General features: G+C 41.1%; 1 protein-coding gene across 3 annotated transcripts in view; it reads left to right on the forward strand.

Annotated features, from left to right (window-relative positions):
* PIP5K1B (phosphatidylinositol-4-phosphate 5-kinase, type I, beta) overlaps positions 1–16,922 on the forward strand; it is a 316,932-nt gene that overhangs the window by 24,153 nt on the left and 275,857 nt on the right. Inside the window, exons 1-2 of one of the 3 annotated variants that reach the window (XM_011970144.1) lie at positions 13,126–13,232; positions 13,379–13,530. The exons of 1 other annotated variant lie outside the window; for it this stretch is intronic. The gene's annotated coding sequence lies outside the window, so the exon portion shown is untranslated. Of the gene's footprint in view, positions 1–13,125; positions 13,233–13,378; positions 13,531–16,922 lie in introns of those variants that run through there. One more of the 3 variants, XM_011970143.1, reaches the window with a different exon arrangement.

The raw sequence follows: 16,922 nt of genomic DNA on the forward strand, positions 1-16,922 counted from the left end.
ATATGACTTCCATCATCTTCACTGTCAAGGAAAGTTACCTTTAGCACATGCCTGTGGATGCCTTTCAATATGTGTCATAATTTGGTTTCAAGGGTCATGTGTTATGGTCAAGTGCTGCTTCAGAATCTTAGAGGCTGTTCTAGAAATCTTGATGTCTAAAGGTTGCCATATTTCAATTTAACATCAGTTTGTGAATATCTGTTGTGCCAATATGATTTTTGGTATCCCTGATGTCTGGATAGAATGTATGTGTTTTGTGGGGAAAACAGAAGAGGTGAAGCTAACACTGCATTGTGTACAGTGGACAGGATCAATGATGATCCAGTTCCTTTGTCTTCCCAGCAAAGAATAGCCTCTGAAATGAGGCTAATGTTGACCACTTCCATAGATTATTGAGAGGGTTAACTGAGATAAAGGAATATGGGTGGCAGGAACTAAGTAAATGATACTTCCTTTCACTTTTTATGTGCAAAGTATTTTGAAAGGTGCGGAGGGCAAAGGGGTTAACATTTAGACTGAGTGGCTGGATGGGGAAGCAATTGCAAAAACAAATGTGTGATCCTTGCCATCAGGGAATTTGCAACAGATTGGAGGAGCAGGGCAAACACATTCAATTAGGGGAAGATAATGCAATTAACAGAAAGATGGTAAAAGTACTGAATGTGGCTGGAGTTAGACAGCCTTAGGATTGCAAATTAAGCCTTTGAGGTTAGCGCATGTGATGGTTTGTATAATCCAGATTTGAAGAAAGGCTGGCGCACAGGGTGAATGCATGCTAGGAAAATACTCTGAGAGACAGTCACACACTTTAAAAAGTGATAAAATGTTGTAATTATGTTCTTTACTTTTGAAAACTGCCTCCTCTTGTTTACTTCACTGTATTTCAGGAAGCATTTTATAATAAGCAAACTGCAACCCTTTTTATACTGTGTGTGGAAGGAGGTGTGGGAAGTGATGGCGTTGACTCTCAGCTACTTCTGGCTGACCTCTGTCTTCAAGGGATTCCTGAGTCTCCACCAAAGCACCATGGGTGGGGCTACTGCGAACTAGTCACGAGCTAGATTTGCTTGCTAGCCACTCCTGAAATTCTTACTATGGTGCTGGAATAGGGAGGTGGAGGAAATAAGCATTTTATTTATACCTCTCCTTTGGGATTTATCACCTTTCAAGGTGTAGTTTCAGTTATTTGCAGGTGTGTCTTATCTTCCCTGTTGGATTGTAAATTGCTTGAGAGAGGAAGGGTCTCTTGTTTATTTTTCAATAAACAAAATGTTGTCATAAGGAATTGGCTTTACTCCAAAGTCTTGCTGATTGAATTACATGGATCTTTTTTGTTGTTGTTTATTTAATAGCACTATTCAAGAGTGTCTGAAACTATGTCAGTATTCATTTAGTCTTTGGCATATTTGGGATTCAAAGGAAATTCATTCTCTTACCACATCTAACTTGTACTCCCCCGGTGTTAGGGATCAACCACGGCATGTTTTAGAGTCTTCTTCTATATCCCTCTGGAAATTCAGAAATTTGACCACCTACTGTTTGTGCAGAGGAGATCAGAGGAGGCACTTGTCTCACATCTGATAGCTAAAACAGACACCTGGGTCTGGTAAACAGAAGCAAGTGGAACCCAAAAGAAGACAAATTGACACATCTAACAACTGTAGGAAGGCCACTGTTTTCCCTGGGCATGGCTTTCTGGGAGAGCTCAGAGTTAAGTAGCAGTTGACATGAGAGAAATGGCAAGAACACAGTGGAGTAGAAAGGTCTGCTGTCCCTGAGGCAAAGCTGGGTAATTCTTCTTGGAAAGAGTGGGCATTACAATTGATTACTGGCACAGTGGGCAGGCATCCATGAAAAACTGATAATCCGGTGCTGGTGATGTGGAGGCGAGGGGAGAGGGGGTTGGAGATGATGATGATGATGATGATGATGAAGATGACGACGATGATGTGGATGGAGCCTATACCAATTTTGATGCTTTGCACATCCATTGAAGTTTGGTACCCTCTTCCTTATAGTAGAAGGGAAAGTTATTTGATCTAGGTGTAGGCCGCAAGGTGATTGTAAATACTCATGTACTTGTGTAATTGAATTGGCGGTAACTTATTTTTAGAAGTCCTCTAAGAAGCCAACCATCCAACCACAAAATTTCCAGTGGGAAATGAGAAGCAGATTGCTGAAGAAAACCTTGCTGCTTACCGTCTGTACACATGCAGTATGGCGCTGGGTGCTGGTTATTCCTCCAGTACAATGGCTAGTCTCTGCCCACTTCCACCAAAGTGTGTGAGCCAGCCTGGCATTGAGCTCCAAACTGCAGAGCCTTACATATTTTGTTTTTCTCTGTCTGGTCATTTTGTGTCTACCAATCCAACTGGTTGACATGTGAAGCAGTGTGAAGAATGAGGGCTAACTGTAGTGCTGCCCAAAGAATTTTTTAAATTGCTCTTTCCCTTGAATCCTGTTGTTTATACTATGCACAAACTCTGTGTGACATTTAGATTTGGGGAAAAACAATTGAATAACATTTTTCTCAGTCAGTTTGAGGTCACAGACCAAGGGTTTTTCTCTTTTCTTCCGAGATCCCCACTTATTGAAACACTTAGCCTTTTTTTTTTTTTTTGAGATGGAGTCTTGCTTTTTCCCCCAGGCTGGAGTGCAGTGGCGCGATCTCAGCTCACTGTAACCTCTGCCTCCTGGGTTCAGGCGATTCTCCTGCCTCAGCCACCCAAGTAGCTGGGACTACAGGCGCAGGTCACCACGCCCAGCTAATTTTTGTATTTTTAGTAGAGATGGGGTTTCACCATGTTGACCAGGCTGGTTTCGATCTCTTGACCTCATGATCCACCCCCTCTTGGCCTCCCAATGCGCTGGGATTCCAGGCATGAGCCACTGCGCCCGGCCATACTTAGACTCTTTAAAGGATCATTTAACTAGTATATTTATTAGGAGGCAGTAGAATGTACTGTGGTGATTAAGAGCTTGAATTTGGGCGCAAATTCTGGCTCTACAACTTCCATGCACCCCCACAAAAGTCACTTAGCTACTTTATTCTTCAGCATTTTCAACTATAAAATGGGGGTAATTACGTTCCTACCTCATTGACTTATTGTTAAAAACTCAATGTTAAGCACTCAAATTCTTGCTAATATTTATTGGACAATTTGATTGATCAAGGCACAAAGTACATACAGAAAAGTAGATGAAGTTCACCCCATTAAAGAGTTTACTACAGTGTTGTTGAGGAAATATGCATGTGAGACACAACCAACTGCCTGGGAACTCAAAGTAAGACAGGTTTTATTAGAGTTCAGAGGAGAGAACGATCACTCCTATGTGGGAGGCACACAGAATTAATAAAGCTAGAAGAAACAATAGAAAGGGAAAGATGTCTTCACTGGGAGGGAAGGACCACAAGAACGAAGGCTCAAAGCTACATCCAACATATCTCTACTGCTTGGTTGAGTGGTTGACCAGTGAAGACTGCTGGTAGCAGGCAGATGGGTCCAGAATGTATAAAATGGACTGGATATAGAAGATCCTCCTCCTTTTTCTCTCTACTTATTTTTCCTCTAATGTGATGACTGATACCTGCTCCCAGGACATTTTGCTCAAATGGTCTTCAAACTCACAAGGATAAGAATGTCCCTCCAGTCTATACAAAAGGGAGAAACAGGACTAATAAGGAAGGAAGAACATGTTTATCTATAAATCCACAATCTGATGGAAGAACTATTCTGCAGAACATTTGTTGAGGTTAAAAGAGAAAGAAAAGCAGCCCATCAGTTTGATTGTTGTGGGAACCTTCTACCAGCCAAACAGATGGAGGCTGAGGCTGATCCGTTGATACTATACAAATGGCAAAACTGGAAAAGGCAATAGGAGGTGACCATCTCAGCTTCTGCTGGCTAATTGGGCTAAAAACAACCCAGTACCTTTCAGCCTATTTTTGTCACTTTTCAGAATACAACAAATAAATTGCTGTATTGGATTTATCACCAACCATTAAGAAAGAATGACTTTATGGTGTGGAAGATGGAGGAGCCTTTGATGACAACAGTCCTGATCTCTTGGAAGTTTTTTTTAACTTATATGAGAACATGTTTAGATTTAGAACACTATTACACGTGTAGTGAGAGAATTCTTATATAACTCATACCAGTTTCCCCATCTTTATCTTATATTAGTACATACATTTGTCACAATTCATCAACTGATTTTGATATACTACTGTTTTGCTATTTTCCGTAATGTCCTTTTTTTTTTTTTTTTTTTTTTTTTTTTTTGGTGGTTGCTCTTGTTCCAGGATCCTATCCGGAATACCATGTTATATTTGTCATTAGATTTGTCATGTCTACTTAGGCTCCTCTTGGTTATGACAGTTTCACAGATTTGCCTTGGTTTTGATGACCTTGACAATTTTGAGAATTACTGTCCAGTGTTTTTTTAGAAAGTCCCTCGCTTGGGATTTGTCTCATGTTTTTCTCATCATTAGACTGGAGTAATGTACCCAGGAGTGTTTGGGGGACATCATATCAAGGGTAAAACTATCGTATCACATCACATCGTATCAAGGGTAATACTATTAATATGACTGATCACTGTTGATGCTGATCTTTATCATCTGGCTGAAGTATTATTTGTCAGGTTTCTCCACTGTAAAGTTATTCTTTTTATTCCCTTCTCTTTTTATACAGTAGTCTTTGGAAGGAAGTCACTCTTTTTAGCCCACATAGAAAGAGTGGAGTATCCTTTAGGGTGAAGTATCTATAAAAATTATGTGCAATTATTCTGCATGAAAAATTTGTTATTCTCCCCATTTATTTACTCATTCAATCATTTATTTATATCATTATGGACTCATATATTTTATACTTTGAGTTATAATCCAGATACTGCTTCATTTTCTTGCTCATGTTGTTCCAGCTTTAGGTCATTTTTTGCCTCCTCTTGCAGTTGGCTCCTGTAATCCTTGAAATACTCTTGTCATTTTGGGGCTTTGTTTGCTTGCTGGCTTGCTTTGTAGCACCTTCTTACTTTCTGGCACTACAAGATGCTCTTAGCTCACTTGTATACCACTTGTATTTCCTGTCTCAGATCTCTCGGAATTTGTAACTATGAAGAAAAAAACTCCAGTCAAAGACATATTACCAGGGCTTTAGGAGAGCAGATTTAAAAACATTCAATGAAAATAAATCAGATCTCACAGCTTTTTAGGGATATGTAATTCAGAAGGGATGAGAGTTTCTGAAAAGTGAAATCCTGATTAGACAAATATGATGAAACTTGATGAGAGATATAAGGAAATAGAATCTAAGGGAACCCATGTGGCTTCAGAGGACACTTTATGATTAATTTGTATTTTAAAAAGACATGCACAGAAGATGAAGAAAGAACTTATGATTGAACTAAGTTTCTAAAAATATCACCAAAAGTTACTTAGCTGCTGGTTTGTGAAAATGATTATATCACTCTACTAAATGAAGTTATTTGGTTTGCCTATAAAGCAGCTATATTAAAATGGGTACTCTTGTCATTTCTCTGAAGTAATCTCTGATCATCATTCATTTACTCAATGAATTTTCAGTTGCCCACTGTGTGAATTTTTTTTCTTTTTTCTTTTTTTTTGAGATGGAGTCTCGCTTTGTTCCTCATGCTAGAGTGCAGTGGCATGATTTTAGCTCACTGCAACTTTCCTGGGCTCAGGCAATTCCCCTGCCTCAGCCTCCCAAGTAGCTGAGATTACAGACACCTACCACCACCCCTGGCTAGTTTTTGTATTTTTAGTAGAGACAGGGTTTCACCATGTTGGCTAGGCTGATCTCAAACTCCTGACCTCAAGTGATCTGCCTGCCTCGACCTCCCAAAGTGCTGGAATTACAGGCGTGAGCCACCACACCTGGCCTACTGTGTGAATTTTAATGCCCATTATGTGAACTCTTAGGCTCTGGGGATGCACAGTGGTAGATTTTTGGAGCTACCAAAATCTGTGCTCTCTTGGAGTTTATATTTGAATTATATATTTTATATATATACTATTTATTTGTGGGCTTTTTTTTTTTTTTTTTTTTTTTGAGACACAGTCTTGCTCTGTTGCCCAGGTTGGAGTGCAATGGTGTGATCTCAGCTCACTGAAACCTCTGCCTCCCAGGTTCAAGCTATTCTCGTGCCTTAGCGTCCCAACTAGCTGGGATTACAGGCATGTGCCACCACGACCAGCTAATGTTTTGTATTTTTAGTAGAGATGGGGTTTAGCCATGTTGGCCAAGCTGGTCTCGAACTCCTGGCCTCAAGTGATCTGCCCGCATCAGCCTCCAAAAGTGCTGGGATTACAAGCGTGAACCACCGCGCCTGGCCATGAATAGATATTTTAAATATGACAATAATACATGCTTTGGAGAAAGGTAAAGCAGGATAAGGGAGTCGGGGGTTCTGAGGTGGGGTGATGGGACTATTTATATACGGCAGTTGAGGAAAGCCCCATTGCTAAGGTGGCATTTGAGCAGAGACAGGGAGGAAGCAAGGGAATGAGCCATGTGCATACCACTAAGAAGAGTATTTCAGGCAGAGGGAACAGACAGTGCAAAAGCCTGAAGCAGGAATGGCTTGGAACACTCCAGGAATAGCAGGTTGGTCCATGAGCCTGGAGCGGGGTCAGCCAGGTAGTGAGATGGAGTGAGTGAGGACAAACACACGTTTGGGCAGGTGGTGTCTGGGATGGAATCACGGAAAGCGCGTGTGAGTGGCTGTCGTGGGAGCTGTGTACTGCTGTGGAGTTGGGCTGTGGAGGTCCTTGTGAGAACTTGAGGAGCTATTGGAGGCTTTTGAGCAGAGGAATAGGGTCATCTGATTTCGTATTTGAAAAGGACCACTCTGGCCACTCTGAATGTTGCAAAAGTAGAAAGACCAGTTAAAAAGTCTTTTACTCTACTAGTATATTCTGTCTTAATCTATTAATCTTGATCTATTTGTATGCATATTTCACATGTAGTAATTGTGTACATACAGTTTTGCCATCTGTGTATTTTAACATTTTTCTTCTGTTGCTCTGTAGTCCTCAGGTTTATAACATTCAGTGGCTGCGTAATAGTTTGTGTATAGTCTCCTACTGCTGCTGTAAAACTTACCACACATGGAATGACTTAAAAGGATACAAATTTATTTTCTCACAGTTCTGGAGGTCAGAGTCCTAAAATCAAGGTGTTGGCAGAGCTGCACTCCTTTTGAAGGCTCTAGGGGAGAATCCGTTTCCTTGCTTCTTCCACCTTGTAGAATCCACCCTCACTCCTTGACTCGTGGCTCCTCACTCCATCTTTAAAGCCAGCAGCATCTTCAAACCTTACCTACCCCTCTGCCTCTGCTTCAGTCACCACATCTCCTATTCTGAACCTCCTGTCTTCCTCTTCTATACACTTTGGTGATTACATTAGGTCCATTTGGATAATCCAGGATAATCTCCCCATTTTGAGACACTTAATTTAATTACATCTAGAAGATTCCTTTTACCATATATTCACAAGTTCTGGGGATTAGGATGTGGACATCTTTGGGGACATTATTCAGCCTACCACAGCTGATGTTTTATAGTTTACTTAAACATTTCCATTATTGAATACTTAGAAGGCATCCAGTTTGGGGCCATTTTGATATTCCTATACTTCCTATATTTATATACTTTGACCTTCTTTTCTTTCAGATTGTGTCTCTTAAGATAAATATCCAAGTTTAGGTTTCCTGGAACAAAGAGCATGAACATCTTTTTTTTTTTTTTTTTTGAAACGGAGTCTCGCTCTGTTGCCCAGGCTGGAGTGCAGTGGCCGGATCTCAGCTCACTGCAAGCTCCGCCTCCCGGGTTCACGCCATGCTCCTGCCTCAGCCTCCCGAGTAGCTGGGACTACAGGTGCCCGCCACCTCGCCCGGCTAGTTTTTTGTATTTTTTTAGTAGAGACGGGGTTTCACCGTGTTAGCCAGGATGCTCTCGATGAGCATGAACATCTTAGGTATTTGCTTCCAAATACAGTTACATTATTGGATGTCCATTTCCCTACAGCCTCACTAGGTTAGCCTTCTATCTCTTAAAGGTGTGTTTCCAGTTTGTTACAAAATGACATTTTATTGGTGTGTTTATTTTATTTCCTTAATGGTTAGATTGAACCTTTTTGGAGTGTGCGTGGGGGCATATGTCATTTGTATTTTGAGAATAGTGTTGTGTTTATTTTGCTTTTTAGTTGTATCTGGAGTTAGAAGAATGGAGACAGTATTAGACTGTTGCTTAAATAAGGGCATAAGGCTGGCATGAATAGATGACATACGCAGAACTATATTGCTTTCAATTCTCCATCAAAGGAAATTATTTCCAAAATGAAAAGGGTGTTACTAAAAGGGATTTGGATGACAGTGAAAGAAAATCCAGGTAATTTGAATGCATTTACCTCTCTGGGACACACTGGATTGTATCTCAGGGTTAGCAGGGTTGAAGGAGGTAGCAGACATCATCTTTGAGCCATTGCTGGTGATTGTTGAGTGAACTTGGAGAGTGGCAGAGGTTCCAGAAGACCAGAGATATGCAAATGTTGTTCTATGTAGCTTTTGACAAAGTTGAATTCCTAAAACTTTCAATGTATGAAATGCACCCTTGCAAAATTTCTGGACTACCATCATATGAATTATTTAGTAGTCCAGAGAAGAGATTGCATTGATCCTTAGGAACCAGCATAAATCTAGTAATGTGTAGTGACCAGTTGTCACATTTTCTTTTATAAAAGGGGCTTCTGTATTGGAAGATAATGCCAAAGACATCAAAGCATTTGACAAATATTTCTCGCCGTTCTCCTTAAGCACATAATAGAGAGATGTTGGAGGATGACAGAATAATGCAATAAATTCATAGCTGATTCTATTCATATGCCATAACATAGGTAATGACTGAGTGTTTGTTGGCCTAGAAAGGGGTTTCCAGTGGCAGGTATTTAGGGTTTTCTTGGCCCCAAACTGAAGAAGGGTCCTTAGAACTTGGATAGAAATCTTAAAAATTTATATTTATGTGGCTAATGATATAAACCTATAGAATAAGTCTTCATAATATGAACTATGAAAATAGGCCAACACCAACTAAATACATTTAACAGAAATAATGAGAACTTCTAAAATGAGGTTGTATTTAGAATTGAAACAACAGTTGATTTTCTTTATTTTTGGCCTTCTTGAATTTCACCAATTAAAAATAAAAACAATAACATTTGTATAGTGAAAATGACTTTTTAAGGTTAATTCGTGTATGGTAGGAGAATGCTGGGTCCACCTACATATGGTTGCTGTGAGAGCATGCTATAATAAAGAATTGCTGGACTGAGAGGAAAAGATGTGAGTACTGTTCCTGTCATCACCATAAACTAGTTGTCATCTTGGGCCAGCAGCTGGCATCACCTTTCTTGGGTCTGCATATTATCATCTGAAAGCTGGAGATGACAAGAGGTGGGGTGAAGTTAATCACTTTGCCCCATTCCCGCTCTCATGTGATATCAGGCAGTACAACTTGATTCTCATGTCCCTTGGCGAGTTTGGCCAAATTTCTAGACTCTTAAATGGACCCTTCCAGATATTTCTAGCTTAAACAGACCCTTTCAGGCCCTCTCTGAGAAGGGGCCTCTTTTCTTTTAATCTGCAAGTTCCTTCAGATCACCCTTCTTCAGGATCATATTAAACTATCCACATTTTCAATGCTTCATTTCAAGTTTCAAACAGTGTACTTGAGCCCACTTTGATCTCAGGAAGGTCAACATTTTTTTTTCTTTTTTGGGGGGCTCAGGCCCACGCCTTGACATTTCTGGATGAGCCTATAGCCTCTTCACCGGCCAAAAATGTTCCCCATGGCTTTACCATGGGGTCTGGCCTTCAGTTTCTCCATTCTCCATCAGCCAACCCTGAACAATCCTGGCCACCGTCAGCATTTGATCATCGACTGTTTCTCTAACTTCCTTCCCAGCACCACTATTTTGATTCCGTTGTTATCTTTATGACCATTTAATTTTGAATTTTTAAACTTCATATTTTATTTTCCTATTTTGTATCTTCACATTATCATTTGTAAAGGAGTTTAAAATATTTCCTGTGCCTCAATTTACTCTTGCTTAGTCTGATTTTCCCCTTATCAGTCCTCAAATATCATCAACTCTTTATTTTCTGCTCTTATGGGACACAACATTTGTACATCTTCATACAACCTAGCCTTTGGCTTCTTTTGTCTATATACTTGGATTAACCTCTCAGAGTTGGAGATCTTTGACTGAGGGATGTAGTAGTATAGTTCTTGATCCATTTTGGGTACCTTTATTTTGACTGACAAAGACAAGAGGCCACTTTAGCACATTATATTCTTTCCTTAAAACTTTAAAATATTTAAGAAGTCAGCATTTATATTTAAACATAAATTTCAGCCTCCTTCTTAGGGCTTCCCTTAATACCACAGTAATTTTGGTTGGAGGAATATTTTGTAGCCTGTGATATCTCAGATTGCAATACTTCTCTGCCTCCTGTTTCCTGCACTTCTCCTCTAGCTCCTTCCACTGAGAATTCTCCCCAGGCAGCATTTTTCACGCTTTCAGTGCTCATTTCAGGCGCTTTCTTCTCTGCTGTGCCTATGCATGCTTGAGGCTTTGTCCTAAACTCATGTGACCTGCATAGCTAATTTCAGGTTTTCAGTCTAGGCTTACTACTGCTGAACCCAAGAGACTGACGTATTGCCCAGACTCCTGCACGCTGTCTGCCAGCCACAGGTACATCCTGGGGTCATGTATTATGCTCCTGGTTAGCACATTGGGCAGGAAACAAGCTACCCATTGTGGCTGTGACCAGGTGTAGAGTCTCTTTGCTTATCTGAAAAACAGTTCTTTGACCTCACTACCTGCGGCCTGTCCTTCCTGCTACTGTGTCCTTGATAGGCCAGCTCCCCACCCTTTGCCTAGAAAGCATTCCCAATCCCTACCAGTAAGATAAATGGAGCAAAACAGGAAGCCACTTCTGTGCGGCCCAAGGCTCTGCTATACATGTGTTTGCATCCAATGTCTGAATTTTCTCCATGAAGAAATGGAAAATCTTGGGACAAATCTTTTGGTAAGATTTAGATATTGCATAGCTCCTAACAAGGCTTTATAAATAGAAGTACTTAAAGCCTTTGGGACATGGATACTTTCAGAAAGTGTTTTTAGTTTATCTCATTTCTATACATGTTTTTGGGCTGACTAAATGTTAAGTAGTTCTAATACAGTATGGTACAATGGGTCTCTTCAGTCTCTTGGGTTCAATGGAAGTTAAGTGGCTGTTATATGTGTAGTTCACAACAGTAGAAGACAGAAATAACCTATGTCTTCTCTATAATCACAGAGATACCTAGCATGAGGACAGAGATGCCTTTTAATATATTTTTCTCGTGAAGCTCTCTGATAGTGGTCTTCTAGGCAATGCAAGAGTTCAAACTTCATAACTACGACTCTGGTTCAGTAGCTCTGATGAAATCACTGGAGCTCCTTTAGCAACTGAATTGTTTGCATGTCATAAAATTATGATATGCTTCAAAGGCAAATATTTATTTAGTGAGAAATGTAGGTGTGCACAGTAAGGCTTGCGCCTTCCTCATGGCGTATTTCCTTATGAAGTTTATTAGTCTCTGACTCTAGGCAACGTGATATTATGGGAGTGGCACAGACCATAAATGTCACAAGATCTGAGCTCAAGCCATGATGTAGCTAGTTATCCTCGAGTTGTAAGACTTCAGGCTCAGAAGCCAGTCGGTGTGCCAGGGGTGTTTTACCTACAAACCTGAGAGGGATTGGGGGAAGTTTTAGATCAGGTCATTTCTAAGAAATCTTTTAGCTTTAAAATCTCAAATTAGTATTTCTAAATGCCATTTTACCCACTTTTATGTAATTACCCATTTAACCAGACTTAGAAAATTATGAAGAAAAAATATATACTCTTTCATTCCCTAACACAGATAAAATCATTGTTCATGTTCTGGAGCATTAGCTTCCTTTTTTCTGAGCAGATATATCTAAGAAAGCCTAAAACAGTGTGTGTACCTGCATTTCAAAAATTGGAATCATATATTTTTTCATAAATTGATTTTTGTTTCGTTTAACATTATCCCATGTCATCTGAGTAGGACTTAGAGTTTTTGTCCAAAACTAGATTTCCTTGGTCACTTTTGCAGTTTCTTTGAAATTTTCCGTATTGAAGACAATGTTATGCACTCTCCAAACTAAGCACCCTTGGCTTCTGAATGTGCTGTAAGTACAGTCAGTTGATTTCATTCCAGAGAACAAGCAGTAGAAATATCCCAGAGCACTCTGCCTTCTTGCTGTCACTGCATAGGTAGAGACTGCCATGGCCAGGGGTCAAGGTGGAGGATGAGGGGTGACCCCTAAAAAATGACATTAGCATGTGACCAAACAGTATCTCGAATTGTCTTGAAAGCCCACCAATCCATTGTGGAATGACCTTTACAAATAGTTTTGCTTGTGTACAACCAGATGAGATGGGGCTGACTCTGAGCAAGGGGATAAAGAAGGGAAACTTGGTAACCAAGCCTATTCTTTCTGTTCTCTGCCTCCCTCCTTCATGCCTCACCTCTTCTTCTCTTTGGCATTTATCTTCACACTCTCTAGCCCCCCAGTTATCACTTTCTTCTCCATGGGCCCATTGCATTTTGTTCATGCTGCTGATAGAGCCCTTATCACGTATTACTAATTGGAAGATTTGGGTGGTAGTTGTTGGGGGTGGGGAGAAGCAGGGTAGGTTATCATGACCCTACTCATAAGAAGTTTATGTCTCCTCACTTCGATATGAGTTTCAGAATTGGAAGATAATCTTAGCTAAGGTTAGAAGAAATGTGAAGCTGAAATATTACTGAATATTTAAAAATTGTTTTCCACTATTATTTGTTTCCTTGCATGTGGTTTCAGTGACATTATGGGTTACATTGGTTTTGGTGGCCTTGCTTGGAATTTCAACACCAGAGAGCCTATATTAAGAAATCCTACATTTAGTGGGAAGTTTTACTACATCACTGGATGTACTATAAGGTCATCTGGTTTCTGATTCTTAAGTTCTATAACTTGTAGCACTGTTTCCATGGGAAAGTGCATTCCAAGTTCTAAACAGCTGAGTTTTGGATCTCAGCTCCTTTGAGAGTTGTGGACCACTCAGACACAAAATTATCTTTAAATATACAGATAGGTGTATGTAATTTGCGTTGTATGTAGAACTAACCACCATTTGAGCCCTTATTATGTGTCAAGGGCTATAATGAGAGCCTTCATACATTCACTTGTTCCCCTCCTCACCGTGATTCTTTAAGGTAGGCATTATTATCTCCATTTTACAGATGAGGAAGCCAAGGCCCAGCAGAGCTGAGATGTGACTGCAGAGCCGTCCAACCCCAGTCCTCTGACCTTTCTCTGTGCCTGATACCTCTCAGCATTTGAGGGCCTTTTCTCTTTCTGCTTTATCTCCAAAGGTCTAGGAGAGAGGTGAAAGGTAATTCTTTTGAAAATACATATTTTAAAGCAGTATTATTCCCTTCGAGATACCCATTGATTCCCTTTGATGGAGCCCAATACCATGCTGGATCTTTGCTGTGTCTGAGTGGTGTGAATGGGCATCTATGGGGGTGGCCTCAGGAGCCTGTAGAAACAGGTACCCCAGGAAAATTTTTTACACAAAAGAACACTATAGCATCTGACTACAAGATTCAAATAAACACACTCAAAATGGTCTGTAGAGAATAGAGTGGTCGACAGTGATGGATAGCAGGTTTCTCTCTTTTTCAAAACAGATTTAATTATAGTGTTCACACAAATCTAACTGAAAATATGAGCCAGAATGTTCATTTGTTCACTCACTTATCAGCTATCAGACTTTGAATGAACCCACATATATATCAGATTTTGTACTAGGCCCCAGGAGGGTACAAAAGTGGATGAAACATAGTCCCTGTCTTCAAGAAGCTCGGAACCTAGTGGGGAGCAGGCCCAGAAACCTTCAGATCCTCTGATGTGCATTTTAAAAACAGCCCAAATACCAAAACTGGTTGTTTTTTTTTTTTTTTTTGAAACAGGGATGTCATTCTGTCACCCAGGCTAGAGTGGTGCAACTATAGCTTACTACAGCCTTGACCTTCCAGGCTCAAGCAATCCTCCTGCCTCAGCCTCCTGAGTAGCTGGGACTACATTTGCATGCCACCGTGCCTGGCTAATTTTTTATTCTAGTGTAAAGTTAGGGCTATGTGCCCAGTCTGGTTTCAAACTCCTGGGCTCAAGTGATCGTCCTGCCTTAGCCTCCCAAACTGTTGGGATTACAGGCATGAGCCAGGCTTGGCCCAAAATGTCTTTTAATGTCAGCTTTGAATGAGCTTTCATAAGAACAGTGTATATGTGTGAGGAGAAATCCCTGTCACATGGTGTTGATTTGGTAAGCAATATTTCCAATATCAGAAAGACTTGGTCAGTATGTTAATTTGCTAAAACCCACTGGCATGTAAGGATGCTGTGGCGGTTGACTTTTCCACATTTGCTTAACCAAAGTGCCAGTTTACTGAAGATGAATTCCATGTCATGTTTTACTGCCCTGCATGTGTTAAGACTTGCTTTTCATGACACTAAGACAATGGGAGATTGAATGGGTGGAGTTAAAGAGGCCCCTGGCCTTTCATTGATTCTCCTTGGGTTTCCTGCTGAGTATGGGTTGAGGCTCTGGCCTTCTCAACTGGGTGCCAGATGAATGTACTGGGAATCCTGTTAGGGTGACATCTAAGAAGAAGACTCATAAGGCACAATATTGGGAAGTCAATCAGAGCTTGTTTCAGGAGGATCAGAGCTGAGCTTGGTGGAGGTCCCTGGTGATAGGGATTCCTTCCTGAAACAATTTGTCTTCCTGAAAAAGGAGGAAGGTATAAGAACGAGAACCACTGATGTATGCAGGAGGTCCGTAGCCTCAGTTGCCATAGATACTGAAGGCTCTGTATGGCCTGGCCAAGGATGGACCGTGTTACAAGGTGTACCCACAAACCACAGTGATCTTCATCCTCAAGCTGGGGCATGCCGGGCCTCATTTTTGGAAAGTACATTTTCCATGAGATGTGCTAGCACAATGGGGTTCTATGTATAATCTGCCTTGAACAAATAGGTTTCATGGGAGGCCATCAGAAAACAACTTCATCAAGTCTCCTACTCTCCCATTAATATTTATACAGTGGAAAGCATTTCCCCTGTTTTTTGGATGAAAACATATCACATGGCTATTCTGATTCCTCATATATAATAAAAAACCCCACTTTAATTTGCCAGATACTTAAAATGTCTAGTATCATGGGATAGTTAAAGCTTCCAACTTCATTCATATTTATAACTGCTCCCCTTCCCCTGGCTAGGGCCTGTTGCAGGGAGAGGGGGCTGTGGTTGGAGGCTTTTTCTCTTGCTTACTCAGTAGCTGTGATTTCTGGACTGGGGTTAGGGGCTGGGTGGGAAACAGGAAGGAGTGTAGGAAAGCTTTTACTTGGCAGGCGGTATCATAGGAGAGCTCTTTTTGTGTTGTGGGTGTTTAGAGTTGATTCTTTCACTTGTGGAGCCTTTTATGGGTTCTTTGGAGATACCCTCTCACCTTGTCTCTGGGGGCCTCTCACCTCCAGTTTCCTTGTTGGGGCTGCTACACTCTCTTCAGCCTAATTGCAGACTCCTTCCACAGTCTCTAGAAAGCCCACCAATCCATTCATACTCCTGTCTGCTGGGTTCTATTGCTGTCCAGGTGGCTCTTGTTGGGAAGACCTTATTATATACCCTGTACATATGCTCATGGTGTGGTCCATGGGAAACACTCACACTTCCTTTGTTCCCACCAACTGGGAGAGGGCAGGCTGCTCCCAGGGCAGCTGTCATTTCCTTTGGCATATCTGTCAGCATCCAGCCAGCTCTCCAGTTCTTCAGATTTCTTAAGCAGAAGTCCCAAACAAGGTCACAGTGCCTTCCGTATCGTAACAGCCTCATGCTCTCCAGGTAGTCCTGTTGAGCCCCCTCACTAGGCTGGAAAGGGGAGAAGCAGGGAGGGGCAGGTACTCTTATCTCTTCCTAAGCTTAGTCCGTTAGGCTAGGACCAGACTGGACTGCAGCCTGCTTGCTTCAAACATTCTCTCCTTTTAGCCACCAACAAACAGTCCAGCCTACTTGTAGCCTCACTGTAGATAAGAGGTTTAAGACCAGTGAAAAAGGTTTTAGGCTATGTTCTTTGAAAAACTACATCTAGGCCTGGCACTTCACTTGGAATCTGGTATCTCATCCATCTTTGTGGCTTGTTTGACACTTCCCATTTTGACGTTCTGTAATACCTTCTTGGGAAGCAGGGCTTATCCTTAGCTCTTCGAGATGCACATGACACACAGCATAGAAAAGGCTCTTGGGAGTAGATAGGAGTGTCCACTTCTCTCCAGCCTCTTCCTCTCCTGTCCTCCATCCTGCTCCAGGACCTGTGCTCCACCTGAATCTTCCACCCAGGAAGCTCCCTCTCTGCTGCCTGCTCCTGCTCTGTGTTGCCAGCTTCTTCTGTTCCTTTAGGATTCGTAAATGTTCCTTCCTTAGTAAAGACTTCTTTGCTCAAACCCCACTTAAGTAGATCTCCCCTAATGTTCTGTTTTCTCTTACTGCAATTCCCTTTATCTCCCTCACAGTACATCTTATATTATAAATGATAATGTTTTCAAATAAATTATACAAGCTATTTAGTGTCTTACTCTCGCACCAAATGGTAAGCCCCATAAAGGAAAATTCATGTCTGTTTTATTCGGTAATAGAAACCTAACCAGTGCTCACTAAATATATGTTGAATAAATGAATGAAAGCATGAACTAAAAAGTTACCTTTGTTTAAGCTGCTCTTTTG

This window comes from Mandrillus leucophaeus, unplaced genomic scaffold (assembly GCF_000951045.1).
Source record: "Mandrillus leucophaeus isolate KB7577 unplaced genomic scaffold, Mleu.le_1.0 Scaffold93, whole genome shotgun sequence".
Classification (NCBI taxonomy): Eukaryota; Metazoa; Chordata; class Mammalia; order Primates; family Cercopithecidae; genus Mandrillus; species Mandrillus leucophaeus.